This window comes from Triturus cristatus, chromosome 1_1, assembly GCF_964204655.1.
Source record: "Triturus cristatus chromosome 1_1, aTriCri1.1, whole genome shotgun sequence".
Classification (NCBI taxonomy): Eukaryota; Metazoa; Chordata; class Amphibia; order Caudata; family Salamandridae; genus Triturus; species Triturus cristatus.
In genome coordinates, this window is record NC_140579.1 from 380490206 (window position 1) to 380516910 (window position 26705).

A 26705-nucleotide genomic window follows, 5' to 3' on the forward strand; every position below is an offset into this window, starting at 1 on the left:
AGGTCAGCAGAGCTGTTGTAGAGCCAGAGAACCAGGTCAACTGAGCTGCTTCAAAGCCAGAGAACCAGGCCAGCAGAGATGCTTTAGAGACCGAGAACAAGGTCAGCAGAGCTGCTTTAGAGCCAGAGAACCAGGTCAGCAGAGCCGTTGTAGTGCCAGAGAACCAGGTCAGCAGAGCCGTTCTAGAGCCAGAGAACCAGGTCAGCAGAGCTGCTCTAGAGCCTAAGAATCAGGTCAGCAGAGCTGCTCTTGAGCCAGAGAACCAGGTCAGCAGATCTCCTCTAGATCCTAAGAACCAGGTCAGCAGAGATGCTCTAGACTCAGAGAACCAGGTCAGGAGAGCTGTTTTACAGCCATAGAAGCAGGTCAGCAGAGCTGCTTTAGAGCCAGAGAACCAGTTCAGCAGAGCTGCTCTTGAGCCTAAGAACCAGGTCAGCAGAGCTCCTTTAGAGGGAGAGAACAAGGTCAGCAGAGCAGCTTAACAGCCAGAGAACCAGGTTAGCAGAGCTGTTTTAGAGCCAGACAACCAGGTCAGCAGAGCTGCTTTAGAGTCAGAGAACCAGGTCAGCAGAGCCGTTGTAGAGCCAGACAACCAGGTCAGCAGAGCTGCTCTAGAGCCTAAGAACCAGGTCAGCAGAGCTGCTCTAGAGCCAGAGAAACAGGTCAGAAGAGCTGCTTTAGAGGGAGAGAACCAGTTCAGCAGAGCCGCTTTACAGCCAGAGAACCAGGTCAGCAGAGCTGATTTACAGCCAGAGAACCAGGTCAGCAGACCTAGTTTAGAGCCAGAGAACCAGGTCAGCAGAGCTGCTTTAGAGCCAGAGAACGAGGTCAGCAAACCTGCTCTAGAGCCTTAGAAGCAGGTCAGCAGAGCTGCTGTAGAGTCAGAGAACCAGGTCAGCAGAGGTGCTGTAGAGCCAGAGAACCAGGTCAGCAGGGCTGCCTTAGAGCAAGAGAAGCAGGTCAGCAGAGCCGTTGTAGAGCCAGAGAACCATGACAGCAAAGCTGCTCTAGAGACTAACAACCAGGTCAGCAGAGCTGCTCTAGACCCAGAGAACCAGGTCAGGAGAGCTGTTTTACAGCCATTGAAGCAGGTCAGCAGAGCTGCTTTAGAGCCAGAGAACCAGGTCAGCAGAGCCGCTGTAGAGTCAGAAAAACAGGTCAGCAGAGCTGCTCCAGAGCAAAAGAACCAGGTCAACAGAGCTGCTTTAGAGCCAGAGAACCAGGTCAGCAGAGCCGCTTTAGAGCCAGCGAACCAGGTCAGCAGAGCCGTTGTAGAGCCAGAGAACCAGATCAGCAGAGCTGCTCTAGAGCCTAAGAATCAAGTCAGCAGAGCTGCTCTTGAGCTTAAGAACCAGGTCAGCAGAGCTGCTCTAGAGCAAGAGAAGCAGGTCAGCAGAGCTGTTGTAGAGCCAGAGAACCAGGTCAGCAGAGCTGCTCTAGAGCCTAAAAACCAGGTCAGTAGAGCTGCTCTAGAGCCAGAGAACCAAGTCAGCAGAGCTGCTGTAGAGCCATAGAAACTAGGTTAACAGAGCTGCTTTAGAGCCAGAGTACAAGGTCAGCAGAGCTGCTTTAGAGGGAGAGAAACAGGTCAGCAGAGCCGTTGTAGAGACATACAACCAGGTCAGCAGAGCTGCTCTAGAGCCTAAAAACCAGGTCAGTAGAGCTGCTCTAGAGCCAGAGAACCAAGTCAGCAGAGCTGCTGTAGAGCCATAGAAACTAGGTTAACAGAGCTGCTTTAGAGCCAGAGACCAAGGTCAGCAGAGCTGCTTTAGAGGGAGAGAAACAGTTCAGCAGAGCTGTTGTAGAGCCAGAGAACCAGGTCAACTAAGCTGCTTCAAAGCCAGAGAACCAGGCCAGCAGAGATGGTTTAGAGACTGAGAACCAGGTCAGCAGAGCTGCTTTAGAGCCAGAGAACCAGGTCAGCAGAGCCGTTGTAGTGCCAGAGAACCAGGTCAGCAGAGCCGTTCTAGAGCCAGAGAACGAGGTCAGCAGAGCTGCTCTAGAGCCTAAGAACCAGGTCAGCAGAGCTGCTCTTGAGCCAGAGAACCAGGTCAGCAGATCTGCTCTAGAGCCTAAGAACCAGGTCAGCAGAGATGCTCTAGACTCAGAGAACTAGGTCAGCAGAGCTGCTCTTGAGCCTAAGAACCAGGTCAGCAGAGCTCCTTTAGAGGGAGAGAACAAGGTCAGCAGAGCAGCTTAACAGCCAGAGAACCAGGTCAGCAGAGCTGTTTTAGAGCCAGACAACCAGGTCAGCAGAGCTTCTTTAGAGTTAGAGAACCAGGTCAGCAGAGCCGTTGTAGAGCCAGACAACCAGGTCAGCAGAGCTGCTCTAGAGCCTAAGAACAGGCCAGCAGAGCTGCTCTAGAGGCAGAGAAACAGGTCAGAAGAGCTGCTTTAGAGGAAGAGAACCAGGTCAGCAGAGCTGATTTACAGCCAGAGAACCAGGTCAGCAGACCTGCTTTAGAGCCAGAGAACCAGGTCAGCAGAGCTGCTTTAGAGCCAGAGAACCAGGTCGGCAAAGCTGCTCTAGAGCCTTAGAAGCAGGTCAGCAGAGCTGCTGTAGAATCAGAGAACCAGGTCAGCAGAGGTGCTGTAGAGCCAGAGAACCAGGTCAGCAGGGCTGCCTTAGAGCAAGAGAACCAGGTCAGCAGAGCCGTTGTAGAGCAAGAGAACCATGACAGCAAAGCTGCTCTAGAGACTACCAACCAGGTCAGCAGAGCTGCTCTAGACCCAGAGAACCCGGTCGGAGAGCTGTTTTACAGCCATAGAAGCAGGTCAGCAGAGCTGCTTTAGAGCAAGAGAACCAGGTCAGCAGAGCCATTGTAGAGTCAGAAAACCAGGTCAGCAGAGCTGCTCTAGAGCATAAGAACCAGGTCAGCAGAGCTGCTTTAGAGCCAGAGAACCAGGTCAGCAGAGCTGCTCTTGAGCCAGAGAACCAGGTCAGCAGAGCTGCTCTAGAGCAAGAGAAGCAGGTCAGCAGAGCCGTTGTAGAGCCAGAGAACCATGACAGCAGAGCTGCTCTAGAGCCTAACAACCAGGTCTGCAGAGCTGATGTAGAGCCTAAGAACCAGGTCAGCAGAGCTGCTCTAGAGCAAGAGAAGCAGGTCAGCAGAGCCGTTGTAGAGCCAGAGAACCATGACAGCAGAGCTGCTCTAGAGCCTAACAACCAGGTCAGCAGAGCTGCTCTAGAGCCAGAGAACCAGGTCTGCAGAGCTGCTCTAGAGCCTAAGAACCAGGTCAGCAGAGCTGCTCTAGAGCCAGAGAACCAGGTCAGCAGAGCTGTTGTAGAACCATAGAAACCACGTCAAGAGAGCTGCTTTAGAGCCAGAGTACAAGGTCAGCAGAGCTGCTTTAGAGGGAGAGAAACAGGTCAGCAGAGCCGTTGTAGAGACAGACAACCAGGTCAGCAGAGCTGCTCTAGAGCCTAAGAACCAGGTTAGTAGAGCTGCTCCAGAGCCAGAGAACCAAGTCAGCAGAGCTGCTCTAGAGCCATAGAAACTAGGTTAACAGAGCTGCTTTAGAGCCAGAGAACAAGGTCAGCAGAGCTGCTTTAGAGCCAGAGAACCAGGTCAAATGAGTTGCTTCAAAGCCAGAGAACCAGGCCAGCGGAGATGCTTAGATACAGAGAACCAGTTCAGCAGAGCTGCTTTAGAGCCAGAGAACCAGGTCAGCAGATCTGCTCTAGAGCCTAAGAACCAGGTCAGCAGAGATGCTCTAGACTCAGAGAACCAGGTCAGGAGAGCTGTTTTACAGCCATTGAAGCAGGTCAGCAGAGCTGCTTTAGAGCCAGAGAACCAGGTCAGCAGAGCTGCTCTTGAGCCTAAGAACCAGGTCAGCAGAGCTCCTTTAGAGGGAGAGAACAAGGTCAGCAGAGCAGCTTAACAGCCAGAGAACCAGGTCAGCAGAGCTGTTTTAGAGCCAGACAACCATGACAGCAGAGCTGCTCTAGAGCCTAACAACCAGGTCAGCAGAGCTGCTCTAGAGCCAGAGAACTAGGTCTGCAGAGCTGCTCTAGAGCCTAAGAACCAGGTCAGCAGAGCTGCTCTAGAGCCAGAGAACCAGGTCAGCAGAGCTGTTGTAGAGCCATAGAAACCACGTCAAGAGAGCTGCTTTAGAGCCAGAGTACAAGGTCAGCAGAGCTGCTTTAGAGGGAGAGAAACAGGTCAGCAGAGCTGTTGTAGAGACAGACAACCAGGTCAGCAGAGCTGCTCTAGAGCCTAAGAACCAGGTCAGCAGAGCTGCTCTAGAGCAAGAGAAGCAGGTCAGCAGAGCCGTTGTAGAGCCAGAGAACCATGACAGCAGAGCTGCTCTAGAGCCTAACAACCAGGTCAGCAGAGCTGCTCTAGAGCCAGAGAACCAGGTCTGCAGAGCTGCTCTAGAGCCTAAGAACCAGGTCAGCAGAGCTGCTCTAGAGCCAGAGAACCAGGTCAGCAGAGCTGTTGTAGAGCCATAGAAACCACGTCAAGAGAGCTGCTTTAGAGCCAGAGTACAAGGTCAGCAGAGCTGCTTTAGAGGGAGAGAAACAGGTCAGCAGAGCCGTTGTAGAGACAGACAACCAGGTCAGCAGAGCTGCTCTAGAGCCTAAGAACCAGGTTATTAGAGCTGCTCCAGAGCCAGAGAACCAAGTCAGCAGAGCTGCTCTAGAGCCATAGAAACTAGGTTAACAGAGCTGCTTTAGAGCCAGAGAACAAGGTCAGCAGAGCTGCTTTAGAGCCAGAGAACCAGGTCAAGTGAGTTGCTTCAAAGCCAGAGAACCAGGCCAGCAGAGATGCTTAGATACAGAGAACCAGTTCAGCAGAGCTGCTTTAGAGCCAGAGAACCAGGTCAGCAGAGCAGCTCTGGAGCCTAAGAACCAGGTCAGCAGAGCTGCTCTTGAGCCAGAGAACCAGGTCAGCAGATCTGCTCTAGAGCCTAAGAACCAGGTCAGCAGAGATGCTCTAGACTCAGAGAACCAGGTCAGGAGAGCTGTTTTACAGCCATTGAAGCAGGTCAGCAGATCTGCTTTAGAGCCAGAGAACCAGGTCAGCAGAGCTGCTCTTGAGCCTAAGAACCAGGTCAGCAGAGCTCCTTTAGAGGGAGAGAACAAAGTCAGCAGAGCAGCTTAACAGCCAGAGAACCAGGTCAGCAGAGCTGTTTTAGAGCCAGACAACCAGGTCAGCAGCTGCTTTAGAGTCAGAGAACCAGGTCAGCAGAGCCGTTGTAGAGCCAGACAACCAGGTCAGCAGAGCTGCTCTAGAGCCTAAGAACCAGGTCAGCAGAGCTGCTCTAGAGCCAGAGAAACAGGTCAGAAGAGCTGCTTTAGAGGGAGAGAACCAGTTCAGCAGAGCCGTTTTTCAGCCAGAGAACCAGGTCAGCAGAGCTGATTTACAGCCAGAGAACCAGGTCAGCAGAGCTGCTTTAGAGCCAGAGAACGAGGTCAGCAAAGCTGCTCTAGAGCCTGAGAAGCAGGTCAGCAGGGCTGCTGTAGAGTCAGAGAACCAGGTCAGCAGAGGTGCTGTAGAGCCAGAGAACCAGGTCAGCAGAGCTGCCTTAGAGCAAGAGAACCAGGTCAGCAGAGCCGTTGTAGAGCCAGTGAACCATGACAGCAAAGCTGCTCTAGAGACTAACAACCAGGTCAGCAGAGCTGCTCTAGACCCAGAGAACCAGGTCAGGAGAGCTGTTTTACAGCCATAGAAGCAGGTCAGCAGAGATGCTCTAGACTCAGAGAACCAGGTCAGGAGAGCTGTTTTACAGCCATTGAAGCAGGTCAGCAGAGCTGCTTTAGAGCCAGAGAACCAGGTCAGCAGAGCTGCTCTAGAGCAAGAGAAGCAGGTCAGCAGAGCCGTTGTAGAGCCAGAGAACCATGACAGCAGAGCTGCTCTAGAGCCTAACAACCAGGTCTGCAGAGCTGCTCTAGAGCCTAAGAACCAGGTCAGCAGAGCTGCTCTAGAGCAAGAAAAGCAGGTCAGCAGAGCCGTTGTAGAGCCAGAGAACCATGACAGCAGAGCTGCTCTAGAGCCTAACAACCAGGTCAGCAGAGCTGCTCTAGAGCCAGAGAACCAGGTCTGCAGAGCTGCTCTAGAGCCTAAGAACCAGGTCAGCAGAGCTGCTCTAGAGCCAGAGAACCAGGTCAGCAGATCTGTTGTAGAGCCATAGAAACCACGTCAACAGAGCTGCTTTAGAGCCAGAGTACAAGGTCAGCAGAGCTGCTTTAGAGGGAGAGAAACAGGTCAGCAGAGCCGTTGTAGAGACAAACAACCAGGTCAGCAGAGCTGCTCTAGAGCCTAAGAACCAGGTCAGTAGAGCTGCTCTAGAGTCAGAGAACCAAGTCAGCAGAGCTGCTGTAGAGCCATAGAAACTAAGTTAACAGAGCTGCTTTAGAGCCAGAGAACAAGGTCAGCAGAGCTGCTTTAGAGGGAGAGAAACAGGTCAGCAGAGCTGTTGTAGAGCCAGAGAACCAGGTCAACTGAGCTGCTTCAAAGCCAGAGAACCAGGCCAGCAGAGATGCTTTAGAGACCGAGAACAAGGTCAGCAGAGCTGCTTTAGAGCCAGAGAACCAGGTCAGCAGAGCCGTTGTAGTGCCAGAGAACCAGGTCAGCAGAGCCGTTCTAGAGCCAGAGAACCAGGTCAGCAGAGCTGCTCTAGAGCCTAAGAATCAGGTCAGCAGAGCTGCTCTTGAGCCAGAGAACCAGGTCAGCAGATCTCCTCTAGATCCTAAGAACCAGGTCAGCAGAGATGCTCTAGACTCAGAGAACCAGGTCAGGAGAGCTGTTTTACAGCCATAGAAGCAGGTCAGCAGAGCTGCTTTAGAGCCAGAGAACCAGTTCAGCAGAGCTGCTCTTGAGCCTAAGAACCAGGTCAGCAGAGCTCCTTTAGAGGGAGAGAACAAGGTCAGCAGAGCAGCTTAACAGCCAGAGAACCAGGTTAGCAGAGCTGTTTTAGAGCCAGACAACCAGGTCAGCAGAGCTGCTTTAGAGTCAGAGAACCAGGTCAGCAGAGCCGTTGTAGAGCCAGACAACCAGGTCAGCAGAGCTGCTCTAGAGCCTAAGAACCAGGTCAGCAGAGCTGCTCTAGAGCCAGAGAAACAGGTCAGAAGAGCTGCTTTAGAGGGAGAGAACCAGTTCAGCAGAGCCGCTTTACAGCCAGAGAACCAGGTCAGCAGAGCTGATTTACAGCCAGAGAACCAGGTCAGCAGACCTAGTTTAGAGCCAGAGAACCAGGTCAGCAGAGCTGCTTTAGAGCCAGAGAACGAGGTCAGCAAACCTGCTCTAGAGCCTTAGAAGCAGGTCAGCAGAGCTGCTGTAGAGTCAGAGAACCAGGTCAGCAGAGGTGCTGTAGAGCCAGAGAACCAGGTCAGCAGGGCTGCCTTAGAGCAAGAGAAGCAGGTCAGCAGAGCCGTTGTAGAGCCAGAGAACCATGACAGCAAAGCTGCTCTAGAGACTAACAACCAGGTCAGCAGAGCTGCTCTAGACCCAGAGAACCAGGTCAGGAGAGCTGTTTTACAGCCATTGAAGCAGGTCAGCAGAGCTGCTTTAGAGCCAGAGAACCAGGTCAGCAGAGCCGCTGTAGAGTCAGAAAAACAGGTCAGCAGAGCTGCTCTAGAGCAAAAGAACCAGGTCAACAGAGCTGCTTTAGAGCCAGAGAACCAGGTCAGCAGAGCCGCTTTAGAGCCAGCGAACCAGGTCAGCAGAGCCGTTGTAGAGCCAGAGAACCAGATCAGCAGAGCTGCTCTAGAGCCTAAGAATCAAGTCAGCAGAGCTGCTCTTGAGCTTAAGAACCAGGTCAGCAGAGCTGCTCTAGAGCAAGAGAAGCAGGTCAGCAGAGCTGTTGTAGAGCCAGAGAACCAGGTCAGCAGAGCTGCTCTAGAGCCTAAAAACCAGGTCAGTAGAGCTGCTCTAGAGCCAGAGAACCAAGTCAGCAGAGCTGCTGTAGAGCCATAGAAACTAGGTTAACAGAGCTGCTTTAGAGCCAGAGTACAAGGTCAGCAGAGCTGCTTTAGAGGGAGAGAAACAGGTCAGCAGAGCCGTTGTAGAGACATACAACCAGGTCAGCAGAGCTGCTCTAGAGCCTAAAAACCAGGTCAGTAGAGCTGCTCTAGAGCCAGAGAACCAAGTCAGCAGAGCTGCTGTAGAGCCATAGAAACTAGGTTAACAGAGCTGCTTTAGAGCCAGAGACCAAGGTCAGCAGAGCTGCTTTAGAGGGAGAGAAACAGTTCAGCAGAGCTGTTGTAGAGCCAGAGAACCAGGTCAACTAAGCTGCTTCAAAGCCAGAGAACCAGGCCAGCAGAGATGGTTTAGAGACTGAGAACCAGGTCAGCAGAGCTGCTTTAGAGCCAGAGAACCAGGTCAGCAGAGCCGTTGTAGTGCCAGAGAACCAGGTCAGCAGAGCCGTTCTAGAGCCAGAGAACGAGGTCAGCAGAGCTGCTCTAGAGCCTAAGAACCAGGTCAGCAGAGCTGCTCTTGAGCCAGAGAACCAGGTCAGCAGATCTGCTCTAGAGCCTAAGAACCAGGTCAGCAGAGATGCTCTAGACTCAGAGAACTAGGTCAGCAGAGCTGCTCTTGAGCCTAAGAACCAGGTCAGCAGAGCTCCTTTAGAGGGAGAGAACAAGGTCAGCAGAGCAGCTTAACAGCCAGAGAACCAGGTCAGCAGAGCTGTTTTAGAGCCAGACAACCAGGTCAGCAGAGCTTCTTTAGAGTTAGAGAACCAGGTCAGCAGAGCCGTTGTAGAGCCAGACAACCAGGTCAGCAGAGCTGCTCTAGAGCCTAAGAACAGGCCAGCAGAGCTGCTCTAGAGGCAGAGAAACAGGTCAGAAGAGCTGCTTTAGAGGAAGAGAACCAGGTCAGCAGAGCTGATTTACAGCCAGAGAACCAGGTCAGCAGACCTGCTTTAGAGCCAGAGAACCAGGTCAGCAGAGCTGCTTTAGAGCCAGAGAACCAGGTCGGCAAAGCTGCTCTAGAGCCTTAGAAGCAGGTCAGCAGAGCTGCTGTAGAATCAGAGAACCAGGTCAGCAGAGGTGCTGTAGAGCCAGAGAACCAGGTCAGCAGGGCTGCCTTAGAGCAAGAGAACCAGGTCAGCAGAGCCGTTGTAGAGCAAGAGAACCATGACAGCAAAGCTGCTCTAGAGACTACCAACCAGGTCAGCAGAGCTGCTCTAGACCCAGAGAACCCGGTCGGAGAGCTGTTTTACAGCCATAGAAGCAGGTCAGCAGAGCTGCTTTAGAGCAAGAGAACCAGGTCAGCAGAGCCATTGTAGAGTCAGAAAACCAGGTCAGCAGAGCTGCTCTAGAGCATAAGAACCAGGTCAGCAGAGCTGCTTTAGAGCCAGAGAACCAGGTCAGCAGAGCTGCTCTTGAGCCAGAGAACCAGGTCAGCAGAGCTGCTCTAGAGCAAGAGAAGCAGGTCAGCAGAGCCGTTGTAGAGCCAGAGAACCATGACAGCAGAGCTGCTCTAGAGCCTAACAACCAGGTCTGCAGAGCTGATGTAGAGCCTAAGAACCAGGTCAGCAGAGCTGCTCTAGAGCAAGAGAAGCAGGTCAGCAGAGCCGTTGTAGAGCCAGAGAACCATGACAGCAGAGCTGCTCTAGAGCCTAACAACCAGGTCAGCAGAGCTGCTCTAGAGCCAGAGAACCAGGTCTGCAGAGCTGCTCTAGAGCCTAAGAACCAGGTCAGCAGAGCTGCTCTAGAGCCAGAGAACCAGGTCAGCAGAGCTGTTGTAGAACCATAGAAACCACGTCAAGAGAGCTGCTTTAGAGCCAGAGTACAAGGTCAGCAGAGCTGCTTTAGAGGGAGAGAAACAGGTCAGCAGAGCCGTTGTAGAGACAGACAACCAGGTCAGCAGAGCTGCTCTAGAGCCTAAGAACCAGGTTAGTAGAGCTGCTCCAGAGCCAGAGAACCAAGTCAGCAGAGCTGCTCTAGAGCCATAGAAACTAGGTTAACAGAGCTGCTTTAGAGCCAGAGAACAAGGTCAGCAGAGCTGCTTTAGAGCCAGAGAACCAGGTCAAATGAGTTGCTTCAAAGCCAGAGAACCAGGCCAGCGGAGATGCTTAGATACAGAGAACCAGTTCAGCAGAGCTGCTTTAGAGCCAGAGAACCAGGTCAGCAGATCTGCTCTAGAGCCTAAGAACCAGGTCAGCAGAGATGCTCTAGACTCAGAGAACCAGGTCAGGAGAGCTGTTTTACAGCCATTGAAGCAGGTCAGCAGAGCTGCTTTAGAGCCAGAGAACCAGGTCAGCAGAGCTGCTCTTGAGCCTAAGAACCAGGTCAGCAGAGCTCCTTTAGAGGGAGAGAACAAGGTCAGCAGAGCAGCTTAACAGCCAGAGAACCAGGTCAGCAGAGCTGTTTTAGAGCCAGACAACCATGACAGCAGAGCTGCTCTAGAGCCTAACAACCAGGTCAGCAGAGCTGCTCTAGAGCCAGAGAACTAGGTCTGCAGAGCTGCTCTAGAGCCTAAGAACCAGGTCAGCAGAGCTGCTCTAGAGCCAGAGAACCAGGTCAGCAGAGCTGTTGTAGAGCCATAGAAACCACGTCAAGAGAGCTGCTTTAGAGCCAGAGTACAAGGTCAGCAGAGCTGCTTTAGAGGGAGAGAAACAGGTCAGCAGAGCTGTTGTAGAGACAGACAACCAGGTCAGCAGAGCTGCTCTAGAGCCTAAGAACCAGGTCAGCAGAGCTGCTCTAGAGCAAGAGAAGCAGGTCAGCAGAGCCGTTGTAGAGCCAGAGAACCATGACAGCAGAGCTGCTCTAGAGCCTAACAACCAGGTCAGCAGAGCTGCTCTAGAGCCAGAGAACCAGGTCTGCAGAGCTGCTCTAGAGCCTAAGAACCAGGTCAGCAGAGCTGCTCTAGAGCCAGAGAACCAGGTCAGCAGAGCTGTTGTAGAGCCATAGAAACCACGTCAAGAGAGCTGCTTTAGAGCCAGAGTACAAGGTCAGCAGAGCTGCTTTAGAGGGAGAGAAACAGGTCAGCAGAGCCGTTGTAGAGACAGACAACCAGGTCAGCAGAGCTGCTCTAGAGCCTAAGAACCAGGTTATTAGAGCTGCTCCAGAGCCAGAGAACCAAGTCAGCAGAGCTGCTCTAGAGCCATAGAAACTAGGTTAACAGAGCTGCTTTAGAGCCAGAGAACAAGGTCAGCAGAGCTGCTTTAGAGCCAGAGAACCAGGTCAAGTGAGTTGCTTCAAAGCCAGAGAACCAGGCCAGCAGAGATGCTTAGATACAGAGAACCAGTTCAGCAGAGCTGCTTTAGAGCCAGAGAACCAGGTCAGCAGAGCAGCTCTGGAGCCTAAGAACCAGGTCAGCAGAGCTGCTCTTGAGCCAGAGAACCAGGTCAGCAGATCTGCTCTAGAGCCTAAGAACCAGGTCAGCAGAGATGCTCTAGACTCAGAGAACCAGGTCAGGAGAGCTGTTTTACAGCCATTGAAGCAGGTCAGCAGATCTGCTTTAGAGCCAGAGAACCAGGTCAGCAGAGCTGCTCTTGAGCCTAAGAACCAGGTCAGCAGAGCTCCTTTAGAGGGAGAGAACAAAGTCAGCAGAGCAGCTTAACAGCCAGAGAACCAGGTCAGCAGAGCTGTTTTAGAGCCAGACAACCAGGTCAGCAGCTGCTTTAGAGTCAGAGAACCAGGTCAGCAGAGCCGTTGTAGAGCCAGACAACCAGGTCAGCAGAGCTGCTCTAGAGCCTAAGAACCAGGTCAGCAGAGCTGCTCTAGAGCCAGAGAAACAGGTCAGAAGAGCTGCTTTAGAGGGAGAGAACCAGTTCAGCAGAGCCGCTTTACAGCCAGAGAACCAGGTCAGCAGAGCTGATTTACAGCCAGAGAACCAGGTCAGCAGAGCTGCTTTAGAGCCAGAGAACGAGGTCAGCAAAGCTGCTCTAGAGCCTGAGAAGCAGGTCAGCAGGGCTGCTGTAGAGTCAGAGAACCAGGTCAGCAGAGGTGCTGTAGAGCCAGAGAACCAGGTCAGCAGAGCTGCCTTAGAGCAAGAGAACCAGGTCAGCAGAGCCGTTGTAGAGCCAGTGAACCATGACAGCAAAGCTGCTCTAGAGACTAACAACCAGGTCAGCAGAGCTGCTCTAGACCCAGAGAACCAGGTCAGGAGAGCTGTTTTACAGCCATAGAAGCAGGTCAGCAGAGATGCTCTAGACTCAGAGAACCAGGTCAGGAGAGCTGTTTTACAGCCATTGAAGCAGGTCAGCAGAGCTGCTTTAGAGCCAGAGAACCAGGTCAGCAGAGCTGCTCTTGAGCCTAAGAACCAGGTCAGCAGAGCTCCTTTAGAGGGAGAGAACAAGGTCAGCAGAGCAGCTTAACAGCCAGAGAACCAGGTCAGCAGAGCCGTTTTAGAGCCAGCCAACCAGGTAAGCAGAGCTGCTCTAGAGCCAAAAAACCAGGTCAGCAGAGCTGCTCTAGAGCCAGAGAGGGGAACAACCTTTACAACGCAACTTTTACAACGCACTACCATTACAACGAAACTTTTACAACGCAAATGCATTTACAACGCATGCCATTACAACGCAAGTCTTTACATCAACTTGCACTAGATGGTGTGCTAACATTACAAATAGTGTAGTTTACTATCCCAACACCTTCCCTACTGTTACGTGGACTGGAGTTGGAATAGTAAATTACACTTTTCTAATGTTAGCACGCCATCTAGTGCAAGTCGATGTAAAGACTTGCGTTGTAAAAGCATGCGTTGTAAATGCATTTGCGTTGTAAAAGTTTTGTTGTAACAGCATGCGTTGTAAAAGCATGCGTTGTAACGTCATACATCCGCCAGAGAAACAGGTCAGAAGAGCTGCTTTAGAGGGAGAGAACCAGTTCAGCAGAGCCGCTTTACAGCCAGAGAACCAGGTCAGCAGAGCTGATTTACAGCCAGAGAACCAGGTCAGCAGAGCTACTTTAGAGCCAGAGAACGAGGTCAGCAAAGCTGCTCTAGAGCCTGAGAAGCAGGTCAGCAGGGCTGCTGTAGAGTCAGAGAACCAGGTCAGCAGAGGTGCTGTAGAGCCAGAGAACCAGGTCAGCAGAGCTGCTCTAGAGCAAGAGAAGCAGGTCAGCAGAGCTGTTGTAGAGCCAGTGAACCATGACAGCAGAGCTGCTCTAGAGCCTAACAACCAGGTCTGCAGAGCTGCTCTAGAGCCTAAAAACCAGGTCAGCAGAGCTGCTCTAGAGCAAGAGAATCAGGTCAGCAGAGCCGTTGTAGAGCCAGAGACCCATGACAGCAGAGCTGCTCTAGAGCCTAACAACCAGGTCAGCAGAGCTGTTCTAGAGCCAGAGAACCAGGTCTGCAGAGCTGCTCTAGAGCCTAGGAACCAGGTCAGCAGAGCTGCTCTAGAGCCAGAGAACCAGGTCAGCAGAGCTGTTGTAGAGCCATAGAAACCACGTCAACAGAGCTGCTTTAGAGCCAGAGTACAAGGTCAGCAGAGCTGCTTTAGAGGGAGAGAAACAGGTCAGCAGAGCCGTTGTAGAGACAGACAACCAGGTCAGCAGAGCTGCTCTAGAGCCTAAGAACCAGGTCAGTAGAGCTGCTCTAGAGCCAGAGAACCAAGTCAGAAGAGTTGCTTTAGAGCCAGAGAACAAGGTCAGCAGAGCTGATTTAGAGGGAGAGAAACAGGTCAGCAGAGCTGTTGTAGAGCCAGAGAACCAGGTCAACTAAGCTGCTTCAAAGCCAGAGAACCAGGCCAGCAGAGATGATTTAGAGACAGAGAACCAGGTCAGCAGAGCTGCTCTAGAGCTTAAGTACCAGGTCAGCAGAGCTGCTCTTGAGCCAGAGAACCAGGTCAGCAGATCTGCTCTAGAGCCTAAGAACCAGGTCTGCAGAGATGCTCTAGACTCAGAGAACCAGGTCAGGAGAGCTGTTTTACAGCCATAGAAGCAGGTCAGCAGAGCTGCTTTAGAGCCAGAGAACCAGGTCAGCAGAGCTGCTCTTGAGCCTAAGAACCAGGTCAGCAGAGCTCCTTTAGAGGGAGAGAACAAGGTCAGCAGAGCAGCGTAACAGCCAGAGAACCAGGTCAGCAGAGCTGTTTTAGAGCCAGACAACCAGGTCAGCAGAGCTGCTTTAGAGTCAGAGAACCAGGTCAGCAGAGCCGTTGTAGAGCCAGAAAACCAGGTCAGCAGAGCTGCTCTAGAGCCTAAGAACCAGGTCAGCAGAGCTGCTCTAGAGCCAGAGAAACAGGTCAGAAGAGCTGCTTTAGAGGGAGAGAACCAGTTCAGCAGAGCCGCTTTACAGCCAGAGAACCAGGTCAGCAGAGCTGATTTACAGCCAGAGAACCAGGTCAGCAGACCTGCTTTAGAGCCAGAGAACCAGGTCAGCAGAGCTGCTTTAGAGCCAGAGAACGAGGCCAGCAAAGCTGCTCTAGAGCCTTAGAAGCAGGTCAGCAGAGCTGCTGTAGAGTCAGAGAACCAGGTCAGCAGAGGTGCTGTAGAGCCAGAGAACCAGGTCAGCAGGGCTGCCTTAGAGCAAGAGAACCAGGTCAGCAGAGCCGTTGTAGAGCCAGAGAACCATGACAGCAAAGCTGCTCTAGAGACTAACAACTAGGTCAGCAGAGCTGCTCTAGACCCAGAGAACCAGGTCAGGAGAGCTGTTTTACAGCCATAGAAGCAGGTCAGCAGAGCTGCTTTAGAGCCAGAGAACCAGGTCAGCAGAGCCATTGTAGAGACAGAGAACCAGGACAGCAGAGCTGCTCTAGAGCATAACAACCAGGTCAGCAGAGCTGCTCTTGAGCCAGAGAACCAGGTCAGCAGATCTGCTCTAGAGCCTAAGAACCAGGTCTGCAGAGATGCTCTAGACTCAGAGAACCAGGTCAGGAGAGCTGTTTTACAGCCATAGAAGCAGGTCAGCAGAGCTGCTTTAGAGCCAGAGAACCAGGTCAGCAGAACTGCTTTAGAGCCAGAGAACGAGGTCAGCAAAGCTGCTCTAGAGCCTTAGAAGCAGGTCAGCAGAGCTGCTGTAGAATCAGAGAACCAGGTCAGCAGAGGTGCTGTAGAGCCAGAGAACCAGGTCAGCAGAGCTGCTCTAGAGCCAGAGAACCAGGTCAGCAGAGCTGTTTTAGAGCCAGACAACTAGGTCAGCAGAGCTGCTTTAGAGTCAGAGAACCAGGTCAGCAGAGCCGTTGTAGAGCCAGACAACCAGGTCAGCAGAGCTGCTCTAGAGCCTAAGAACCAGGTCAGCAGAGCTGCTCTAGAGCCAGAGAAACAGGTCAGAAGAGCTGCTTTAGAGGGAGAGAACCAGTTCAGCAGAGCCGCTTTACAGCCAGAGAACCAGGTCAGCAGAGCTGATTTACAGCCAGAGAACCAGGTCAGCAGAGCTGCTTTAGAGCCAGAGAACGAGGTCAGCAAAGCTGCTCTAGAGCCTGAGAAGCAGGTCAGCAGGGCTGCTGTAGAGTCAGAGAACCAGGTCAGCAGAGGTGCTGTAGAGCCAGAGAACCAGGTCAGCAGAGCTGCCTTAGAGCAAGAGAACCAGGTCAGCAGAGCCGTTGTAGAGCCAGAGAACCATGACAGCAAAGCTGCTCTAGAGACTAACAACCAGGTCAGCAGAGCTGCTCTAGACCCAGAGAACCAGGTCAGGAGAGCTGTTTTACAGCCATAGAAGCAGGTCAGCAGAGATGCTCTAGACTCAGAGATTCAGGTCAGGAGAGCTGTTTTACAGCCATTGAAGCAGGTCAGCAGAGCTGCTTTAGAGCCAGAGAACCAGGTCAGCAGAGCTGCTCTTGAGCCTAAGAACCAGGTCAGCAGAGCTCCTTTAGAGGGAGAGACCAAGGTCAGCAGAGCAGCTTAACAGCCAGAGAAACAGGTCAGCAGAGCTGTTTTAGAGCCAGACAACCAGGTCAGCAGAGCTGCTTTAGAGTCAGAGAACCAGGTCAGCAGAGCCGTTGTAGAGCCAGACAACCAGGTCAGCAGAACTGCTCTAGAGCCTAAGAACCAGGTCAGCAGAGCTGCTCTAGAGCCAGAGAGGGGAACAACCTTTACAACGCAACTTTTACAACGCACTACCATTACAACGAAACTTTTACAACGCAAATGCATTTACAACGCATGCCATTACAACGCAAGTCTTTACATCAACTTCCACTAGATGGCGTGCTAACATTTCAAATAGTGTAGTTTACTATCCCAACACCTTCCCTACTGTTACGTGGACTGGAGTTGGAATAGTAAATTACACTTTTCTAATGTTAGCACGCCATCTAGTGCAAGTCGATGTAAAGACTTGCGTTGTAAAAGCATGCATTGTAAATGCATTTGCGTTGTAAAAGTTTTGTTGTAACAGCATGCGTTGTAAAAGCATGCGTTGTAACGTCATACATCCGCCAGAGAAACAGGTCAGAAGAGCTGCTTTAGAGGGAGAGAACCAGTTCAGCAGAGCCGCTTTACAGCCAGAGAACCAGGTCAGCAGAGCTGATTTACAGCCAGAGAACCAGGTCAGCAGAGCTACTTTAGAGCCAGAGAACGAGGTCAGCAAAGCTGCTCTAGAGCCTGAGAAGCAGGTCAGCAGGGCTGCTGTAGAGTCAGAGAACCAGGTCAGCAGAGGTGCTGTAGAGCCAGAGAACCAGGTCAGCAGAGCTGCCTTAGAGCAAGAGAACCAGGTCAGCAGAGCCGTTATAGAGCCAGAGAACCATGACAGCAAAGCTGCTCTAGAGACTAACAACCAGGTCAGCAGAGCTGCTCTAGACCCAGAGAACCAGGTCAGGAGAGCTGTTTTACAGCCATAGAAGCAGGTCAGCAGAGTTGCTTTAGAGCCAGAGAACCAGGTCAGCAGAGCCGTTGTAGAGTCAGTAAACCAGGTCAGCAGAGCTGCTCTAGAGCATAAGAACCAGGTCAGCAGAGCTGCTTTAGAGCCAGAGAACCAGGACAACAGAGCCGCTTTAGAGCCAAAGAACCAGGTCAGCAGAGCCGTTATAGAGCCAGATCACCAGGTCAGCAGAGCGGCTCTAGAGCCTAAGAATCAAGACAGCAGAGCTGCTCTTGAGCCAGAGAACCAGGTCAGCAGAGCTGCTCTAGAGCAAGAGAAGCAGGTCAGCAGATCTGTTGTAGAGCCAGTGAACCATGACAGCAGAGCTGCTCTAGAGCCTAACAACCAGGTCTGCAGAGCTGCTCTAGAGCTTAAGAACCAGGTCAGCAGAGCTGCTCTAGAGCAAGAGAAACAGGTCAGCAGAGCCGTTGTAGAGCCAGAGACCCATGACAGCAGAGCTGCTCTACAGCCTAACAACCAGGTCAGCAGAGCTGCTCTAGAGCCAGAGAACCAGGTCTGCAGAGCTGCTCTAGAGCCTAAGAACTAGGTCAGCAGCAGAGCTGCTCTAGAGCCAGAGAACCAGGTCAGCAGAGCTGCTTTAGAGCAAGTGCAAGGTCAGCAGAGTTGCTAGAGGGAGAGAAACAGGTCATCAGAGCCGTTGTAGAGACAGACAACCAGGTCAGCAGAGCTGCTCTAGAGCCTAAGAACCAGGTCAGTAGAGCTGCTCTAGAGCCAGAGAACCAAGTCAGCAGAGCTGCTTTAGAGCCAGAGAACAAGGTCAGCAGAGCTGCTTTAGAGGGAGAGAAACAGGTCAGCAGAGCTGTTGTAGAGCCAGAGAACCAGGTCAGCAGAGCTCCTTTAGAGGGAGAGACCAAGGTCAGCAGAGCAGCTTAACAGCCAGAGAACCAGGTCAGCAGAGCTGTTTTAGAGCCAGACAACCAGGTCAGCAGAGCTGCTTTAGAGTCAGAGAACCAGGTCAGCAGAGCCGTTGTAGAGCCAGACAACCAGGTCAGCAGAACTGCTCTAGAGCCTAAGAACCAGGTCAGCAGAGCTGCTCTAGAGCCAGAGAGGGGAACAACCTTTACAACGCAACTTTTACAACGCACTACCATTACAACGAAACTTTTACAACGCAAATGCATTTACAACGCATGCCATTACAACGCAAGTCTTTACATCAACTTGCACTAGATGGCGTGCTAACATTACAAATAGTGTAGTTTACTATCCCAACACCTTCCCTACTGTTACGTGGACTGGAGTTGGAATAGTAAATTACACTTTTCTAATGTTAGCACGCCATCTAGTGCAAGTCGATGTAAAGACTTGCGTTGTAAAAGCATGCATTGTAAATGCATTTGCGTTGTAAAAGTTTCGTTGTAACAGCATGCGTTGTAAAAGCATGCGTTGTAACGTCATACATCCGCCAGAGAAACAGGTCAGAAGAGCTGCTTTAGAGGGAGAGAACCAGTTCAGCAGAGCCGCTTTACAGCCAGAGAACCAGGTCAGCAGAGCTGATTTACAGCCAGAGAACCAGGTCAGCAGAGCTACTTTAGAGCCAGAGAACGAGGTCAGCAAAGCTGCTCTAGAGCCTGAGAAGCAGGTCAGCAGGGCTGCTGTAGAGTCAGAGAACCAGGTCAGCAGAGGTGCTGTAGAGCCAGAGAAGCAGGTCAGCAGAGCTGCCTTAGAGCAAGAGAACCAGGTCAGCAGAGCCGTTATAGAGCCAGAGAACCATGATAGCAAAGCTGCTCTAGAGACTAACAACCAGGTCAGCAGAGCTGCTCTAGACCCAGAGAACCACGTCAGGAGAGCTGTTTTACAGCCATAGAAGCAGGTCAGCAGAGTTGCTTTAGAGCCAGAGAACCAGGTCAGCAGAGCCGTTGTAGAGTCAGTAAACCAGGTCAGCAGAGCTGCTCTAGAGCATAAGAACCAGGTCAGCAGAGCTGCTTTAGAGCCAGAGAACCAGGACAGCAGAGCCGCTTTAGAGCCAGAGAACCAGGTCAGCAGAGCCGTTATAGAGCCAGATCACCAGGTCAGCAGAGCGGCTCTAGAGCCTAAGAATCAAGACAGCAGAGCTGCTCTTGAGCCAGAGAACCAGGTCAGCAGAGCTGCTCTAGAGCAAGAGAAGCAGGTCAGCAGATCTGTTGTAGAGCCAGTGAACCATGACAGCAGAGCTGCTCTAGAGCCTAACAACCAGGTCTGCAGAGCTGCTCTAGAGCCTAAGAACCAGGTCAGCAGAGCTGCTCTAGAGCAAGAGAAACAGGTCAGCAGAGCCGTTGTAGAGCCAGAGACCCATGACAGCAGAGCTGCTCTAGAGCCTAACAACCAGGTCAGCAGAGCTGCTCTAGAGCCAGAGAACCAGGTCTGCAGAGCTGCTCTAGAGCCTAAGAACTAGGTCAGCAGCAGAGCTGCTCTAGAGCCAGAGAACCAGGTCAGCAGAGCTGTTGTAGAGCCATAGAAACCACGTCAACAGAGCTGCTTTAGAGCCAGAGTACAAGGTCAGCAGAGTTGCTAGAGGGAGAGAAACAGGTCATCAGAGCCGTTGTAGAGACAGACAACCAGGTCAGCAGAGCTGCTCTAGAGCCTAAGAACCAGGTCAGTAGAGCTGCTCTAGAGCCAGAGAACCAAGTCAGCAGAGCTGCTTTAGAGCCAGAGAACAAGGTCAGCAGAGCTGCTTTAGAGGGAGAGAAACAGGTCAGCAGAGCTGTTGTAGAGCCAGAGAACCAGGTCAAATAAGCTGCTTCAAAGCCAGAGAACCAGGCCAGCAGAGATGCTTTAGAGACAGAGAACCAGGACAGCAGAGCTGCTTTAGAGCCAGAGAACCAGGTCAGCAGAGCCGTTGTAGTGCCAGAGAACCAGGTCAGCAGAGCCGTTCTAAAACCAGAGAACGAGGTCAGCAGAGCTGCTCTAGAGCCTAAGAACCAGGTCAGCAGAGCTGCTCTTGAGCCAGAGAACCAGGTCGGCAGATCTGCTCTAGAGCCTAAGATCCAGGTCAGCAGAGATGCTCTAGACTCAGAGAACCAGGTCAGCAGAGCTGCTCTTGAGCCTAAGAACCAGGTCAGCAGAGCTCCTTTAGAGGGAGAGAACAAGGTCAGCAGAGCAGCTTAACAGCCAGAGAACCAGGTCAGCAGAGCTGTTTTAGAGCCAGACAACCAGGTCAGCAGAGCTGCTTTAGAGTCAGAGAACCAGGTCAGCAGAGCCGTTGTAGAGCCAGAGAGCCAGGTCAGCAGAGCTGCTCTAGAGCCTAAGAATCAAGTCAGCAGAGCTGCTCTTGAGCCAGAGAACCACGTCAACAGATCTGCTCTAGAGCCTAAGAACCAGGTCAGCAGAGATGCTCTAGGCCCAGAGAACCAGGTCAGGAGAGCTGTTTTACAGCCATATAAGCAGGTCAGCAGAGCTGCTTTACAGCCAGAGAACCATGTCAGCAGAGCTGTTGTAGAGTCAGAAAACCAGGTCAGCAGAGCTGCTCTAGAGCATAAGAACCAGGTCAGCAGAGCTGCTTTAGAGCCAGAGAAACAGGTCAGCAGAGCCGCTTTAGAGCCAGAGAACCACGTCAGCAGAGCCGTTGTAGAGCCAGAGAACCAGGTCAGCAGAGCTGTTCTAGAGCCTAAGAATCAGGTCAGCAGAGCTGCTCTTGAGCCAGAGAACCAGGTCAGCAGAGATGCTCCAGACCCAGAGATCCAGGTCAGGAGAGCTGTTTTACAGCCATAGAAGCAGGTCAGCAGAGCTGCTTTAGAGCCAGAGAACCATGTCTGCAGAGCCGTTGTAGAGTCAGAAAACCAGGTCAGCAGAGCTGCTCTAGAGCATAAGAACCAGGTCAGCAGAGCTGCTCTAGAGCCAGAGAACCAGGTCTGCAGAGCTGCTCTAGAGCCTAAGAACCAGGTCAGCAGAGCTGCTCTAGAGCCAGAGAAACAGGTCAGAAGAGCTGCTTTAGAGGGAGAGAACCAGTTCAGCAGAGCCGCTTTACAGCCAGAGAACCAGGTCAGCAGAGCTGATTTACAGCCAGAGAACCAGGTCAGCAGAGCTGCTTTAGAGCCAGAGAACGAGGTCAGCAAAGCTGCTCTAGAGCCTGAGAAGCAGGTCAGCAGGGCTGCTGTAGAGTCAGAGAACCAGGTCAGCAGAGGTGCTGTAGAGCCAGAGAACCAGGTCAGCAGAGCTGCCTTAGAGCAAGAGAACCAGGTCAGCAGAGCCGTTGTAGAGCCAGAGAACCATGACAGCAAAGCTGCTCTAGAGACTAAAAACCAGGTCAGCAGAGCTGCTCTAGACCCAGAGAACCAGGTCAGGAGAGCTGTTTTACAGCCATAGAAGCAGGTCAGCAGAGATGCTCTAGACTCAGAGAACCAGGTCAGGAGAGCTGTTTTACAGCCATTGAAGCAGGTCGGCAGAGCTGCTTTAGAGCCAGAGAACCAGGTCAGCAGAGCTGCTCTTGAGCCTAAGAACCAGGTCAGCAGAGCTCCTTTAGAGGGAGAGAACAAGGTCAGCAGACCAGCGTAACAGCCAGAGAACCAGGTCAGCAGAGCTGTTTTAGAGCCAGACAACCAGGTCAGCAGAGCTGCTTTAGAGTCAGAGAACCAGGTCAGCAGAGCCGTTGTAGAGCCAGACAACCAGGTCAGCAGAGCTGCTCTAGAGCCTAAGAACCAGGTCAGCAGAGCTGCTCTAGAGCCAGAGAGGGGAACAACCTTTACAACGCAACTTTTACAACGCACTACCATTACAACGAAACTTTTACAACGCAAATGCATTTACAACGCATGCCATTACAACGCCAGTCTTTACATCAACTTGCACTAGATGGCGTGCTAACATTACAAATAGTGTAGTTTACTATCCCAACACCTTCCCTACTGTTACGTGGACTGGAGTTGGAATAGTAAATTACACTTTTCTAATGTTAGCACACCATCTAGTGCAAGTCGATGTAAAGACTTGCGTTGTAAAAGCATGCGTTGTAAATGCATTTGCGTTGTAAAAGTTTCGTTGTAACAGCATGCGTTGTAAAAGCATGCGTTGTAACGTCATACATCCGCCAGAGAAACAGGTCAGAAGAGCTGCTTTAGAGGGAGAGAACCAGTTCAGCAGAGCCGCTTTACAGCCAGAGAACCAGGTCAGCAGAGCTGATTTACAGCCAGAGAACCAGGTCAGCAGAGCTACTTTAGAGCCAGAGAACGAGGTCAGCAAAGCTGCTCTAGAGCCTGAGAAGCAGGTCAGCAGGGCTGCTGTAGAGTCAGAGAACCAGGTCAGCAGAGGTGCTGTAGAGCCAGAGAACCAGGTCAGCAGAGCTGCCTTAGAGCAAGAGAACCAGGTCAGCAGAGCCGTTGTAGAGCCAGAGAACCATGACAGCAAAGCTGCTCTAGAGACTAACAACCAGGTCAGCAGAGCTGCTCTAGACCCAGAGAACCAGGTCAGGAGAGCTGTTTTACAGCCATAGAAGCAGGTCAGCAGAGTTGCTTTAGAGCCAGAGAACCAGGTCAGCAGAGCCGTTGTAGAGTCAGTAAACCAGGTCAGCAGAGCTGCTCTAGAGCATAAGAACCAGGTCAGCAGAGCTGCTTTAGAGCCAGAGAACCAGGACAGCAGAGCCGCTTTGGAGCCAGAGAACCAGGTCAGCAGAGCCGTTATAGAGCCAGATCACCTTGTCAGCAGAGCGGCTCTAGAGCCTAAGAATCAAGACAGCAGAGCTGCTCTTGAGCCAGAGAACCAGGTCAGCAGAGCTGCTCTAGAGCAAGAGAAGCAGGTCAGCAGATCTGTTGTAGAGCCAGTGAACCATGACAGCAGAGCTGCTCTAGAGCCTAACAACCAGGTCAGCAGAGCTGCTCTAGAGCCTAAGAACCAAGTCAGCAGAGCTGCTCTAGAGCAAGAGAAGCAGGTCAGCAGAGCCGTTGTAGAGCCAGAGACCCATGACAGCAGAGCTGCTCTAGAGCCTAACAACCAGGTCAGCAGAGCTGCTCTAGAGCCAGAGAACCAGGTCTGCAGAGCTGCTCTAGAGCCTAAGAACTAGGTCAGCAGCAGAGCTGCTCTAGAGCCAGAGAACCAGGTCAGCAGAGCTGTTGTAGAGCCATAGAAACCACGTCAACAGAGCTGCTTTAGAGCCAGAGTACAAGGTCAGCAGAGCTGCTAGAGGGAGAGAAACAGGTCATCAGAGCCATTGTAGAGACAGACAACCAGGTCAGCAGAGCTGCTCTAGAGCCTAAGAACCAGGTCAGTAGAGCTGCTCTAGAGCCAGAGAACGAAGTCAGCAGAGCTGCTTTAGAGCCAGAGAACAAGGTCAGCAGAGCTGCTTTAGAGGGAGAGAAACAGGTCAGCAGAGCTGTTGTAGAGCCAGAGAACCAGGTCAAATAAGCTGCTTCAAAGCCAGAGAACCAGGCCTGCAGAGATGCTTTAGAGACAGAGAACCAGGACAGCAGAGCTGCTTTAGAGCCAGAGAACCAGGTCAGCAGAGCCGTTGTAGTGCCAGAGAACCAGGTCAGCAGAGCCGTTCTAAAACCAGAGAACGAGGTCAGCAGAGCTGCTCTAGAGCCTAAGAACCAGGTCAGCAGAGCTGCTCTTGAGCCAGAGAACCAGGTCAGCAGATCTGCTCTAGAGCCTAAGAACCAGGTCAGCAGAGATGCTCTAGACTCAGAGAACCAGGTCAGCAGAGCTGCTCTTGAGCCTAAGAACCAGGTCAGCAGAGCTCCTTTAGAGGGAGAGAACAAGGTCAGCAGAGCTGTTGTAGAGTCAGAAAACCAGGTCAGCAGAGCTGCTCTAGAGCATAAGAACCAGGTCAGCAGAGCTGCTTTAGAGCCAGAGAAACAGGTCAGCAGAGCCGCTTTAGAGCCAGAGAACCACGTCAGCAGAGCCGTTGTAGAGCCAGAGAACCAGGTCAGCAGAGCTGTTCTAGAGCCTAAGAATCAGGTCAGCAGAGCTGCTCTTGAGCCAGAGAACCAGGTCAGCAGAGATGCTCCAGACCCAGAGATCCAGGTCAGGAGAGCTGTTTTACAGCCATAGAAGCAGGTCAGCAGAGCTGCTTTAGAGCCAGAGAACCATGTCTGCAGAGCCGTTGTAGAGTCAGAAAACCAGGTCAGCAGAGCTGCTCTAGAGCATAAGAACCAGGTCAGCAGAGCTGCTCTAGAGCCAGAGAACCAGGTCTGCAGAGCTGCTCTAGAGCCTAAGAACCAGGTCAGCAGAGCTGCTCTAGAGCCAGAGAAACAGGTCAGAAGAGCTGCTTTAGAGGGAGAGAACCAGTTCAGCAGAGCCGCTTTACAGCCAGAGAACCAGGTCAGCAGAGCTGATTTACAGCCAGAGAACCAGGTCAGCAGAGCTGCTTTAGAGCCAGAGAACGAGGTCAGCAAAGCTGCTCTAGAGCCTGAGAAGCAGGTCAGCAGGGCTGCTGTAGAGTCAGAGAACCAGGTCAGCAGAGGTGCTGTAGAGCCAGAGAACCAGGTCAGCAGAGCTGCCTTAGAGCAAGAGAACCAGGTCAGCAGAGCCGTTGTAGAGCCAGAGAACCATGACAGCAAAGCTGCTCTAGAGACTAAAAACCAGGTCAGCAGAGCTGCTCTAGACCCAGAGAACCAGGTCAGGAGAGCTGTTTTACAGCCATAGAAGCAGGTCAGCAGAGATGCTCTAGACTCAGAGAACCAGGTCAGGAGAGCTGTTTTACAGCCATTGAAGCAGGTCAGCAGAGCTGCTTTAGAGCCAGAGAACCAGGTCAGCAGAGCTGCTCTTGAGCCTAAGAACCAGGTCAGCAGAGCTCCTTTAGAGGGAGAGAACAAGGTCAGCAGACCAGCGTAACAGCCAGAGAACCAGGTCAGCAGAGCTGTTTTAGAGCCAGACAACCAGGTCAGCAGAGCTGCTTTAGAGTCAGAGAACCAGGTCAGCAGAGCCGTTGTAGAGCCAGACAACCAGGTCAGCAGAGCTGCTCTAGAGCCTAAGAACCAGGTCAGCAGAGCTGCTCTAGAGCCAGAGAGGGGAACAACCTTTACAACGCAACTTTTACAACGCACTACCATTACAACGAAACTTTTACAACGCAAATGCATTTACAACGCATGCCATTACAACGCCAGTCTTTACATCAACTTGCACTAGATGGCGTGCTAACATTACAAATAGTGTAGTTTACTATCCCAACACCTTCCCTACTGTTACGTGGACTGGAGTTGGAATAGTAAATTACACTTTTCTAATGTTAGCACACCATCTAGTGCAAGTCGATGTAAAGACTTGCGTTGTAAAAGCATGCGTTGTAAATGCATTTGCGTTGTAAAAGTTTCGTTGTAACAGCATGCGTTGTAAAAGCATGCGTTGTAACGTCATACATCCGCCAGAGAAACAGGTCAGAAGAGCTGCTTTAGAGGGAGAGAACCAGTTCAGCAGAGCCGCTTTACAGCCAGAGAACCAGGTCAGCAGAGCTGATTTACAGCCAGAGAACCAGGTCAGCAGAGCTACTTTAGAGCCAGAGAACGAGGTCAGCAAAGCTGCTCTAGAGCCTGAGAAGCAGGTCAGCAGGGCTGCTGTAGAGTCAGAGAACCAGGTCAGCAGAGGTGCTGTAGAGCCAGAGAACCAGGTCAGCAGAGCTGCCTTAGAGCAAGAGAACCAGGTCAGCAGAGCCGTTGTAGAGCCAGAGAACCATGACAGCAAAGCTGCTCTAGAGACTAACAACCAGGTCAGCAGAGCTGCTCTAGACCCAGAGAACCAGGTCAGGAGAGCTGTTTTACAGCCATAGAAGCAGGTCAGCAGAGTTGCTTTAGAGCCAGAGAACCAGGTCAGCAGAGCCGTTGTAGAGTCAGTAAACCAGGTCAGCAGAGCTGCTCTAGAGCATAAGAACCAGGTCAGCAGAGCTGCTTTAGAGCCAGAGAACCAGGACAGCAGAGCCGCTTTGGAGCCAGAGAACCAGGTCAGCAGAGCCGTTATAGAGCCAGATCACCTTGTCAGCAGAGCGGCTCTAGAGCCTAAGAATCAAGACAGCAGAGCTGCTCTTGAGCCAGAGAACCAGGTCAGCAGAGCTGCTCTAGAGCAAGAGAAGCAGGTCAGCAGATCTGTTGTAGAGCCAGTGAACCATGACAGCAGAGCTGCTCTAGAGCCTAACAACCAGGTCAGCAGAGCTGCTCTAGAGCCTAAGAACCAAGTCAGCAGAGCTGCTCTAGAGCAAGAGAAGCAGGTCAGCAGAGCCGTTGTAGAGCCAGAGACCCATGACAGCAGAGCTGCTCTAGAGCCTAACAACCAGGTCAGCAGAGCTGCTCTAGAGCCAGAGAACCAGGTCTGCAGAGCTGCTCTAGAGCCTAAGAACTAGGTCAGCAGCAGAGCTGCTCTAGAGCCAGAGAACCAGGTCAGCAGAGCTGTTGTAGAGCCATAGAAACCACGTCAACAGAGCTGCTTTAGAGCCAGAGTACAAGGTCAGCAGAGCTGCTAGAGGGAGAGAAACAGGTCATCAGAGCCATTGTAGAGACAGACAACCAGGTCAGCAGAGCTGCTCTAGAGCCTAAGAACCAGGTCAGTAGAGCTGCTCTAGAGCCAGAGAACGAAGTCAGCAGAGCTGCTTTAGAGCCAGAGAACAAGGTCAGCAGAGCTGCTTTAGAGGGAGAGAAACAGGTCAGCAGAGCTGTTGTAGAGCCAGAGAACCAGGTCAAATAAGCTGCTTCAAAGCCAGAGAACCAGGCCTGCAGAGATGCTTTAGAGACAGAGAACCAGGACAGCAGAGCTGCTTTAGAGCCAGAGAACCAGGTCAGCAGAGCCGTTGTAGTGCCAGAGAACCAGGTCAGCAGAGCCGTTCTAAAACCAGAGAACGAGGTCAGCAGAGCTGCTCTAGAGCCTAAGAACCAGGTCAGCAGAGCTGCTCTTGAGCCAGAGAACCAGGTCAGCAGATCTGCTCTAGAGCCTAAGAACCAGGTCAGCAGAGATGCTCTAGACTCAGAGAACCAGGTCAGCAGAGCTGCTCTTGAGCCTAAGAACCAGGTCAGCAGAGCTCCTTTAGAGGGAGAGAACAAGGTCAGCAGAGCAGCTTAACAGCCAGAGAACCAGGTCAGCAGAGCTGTTTTAGAGCCA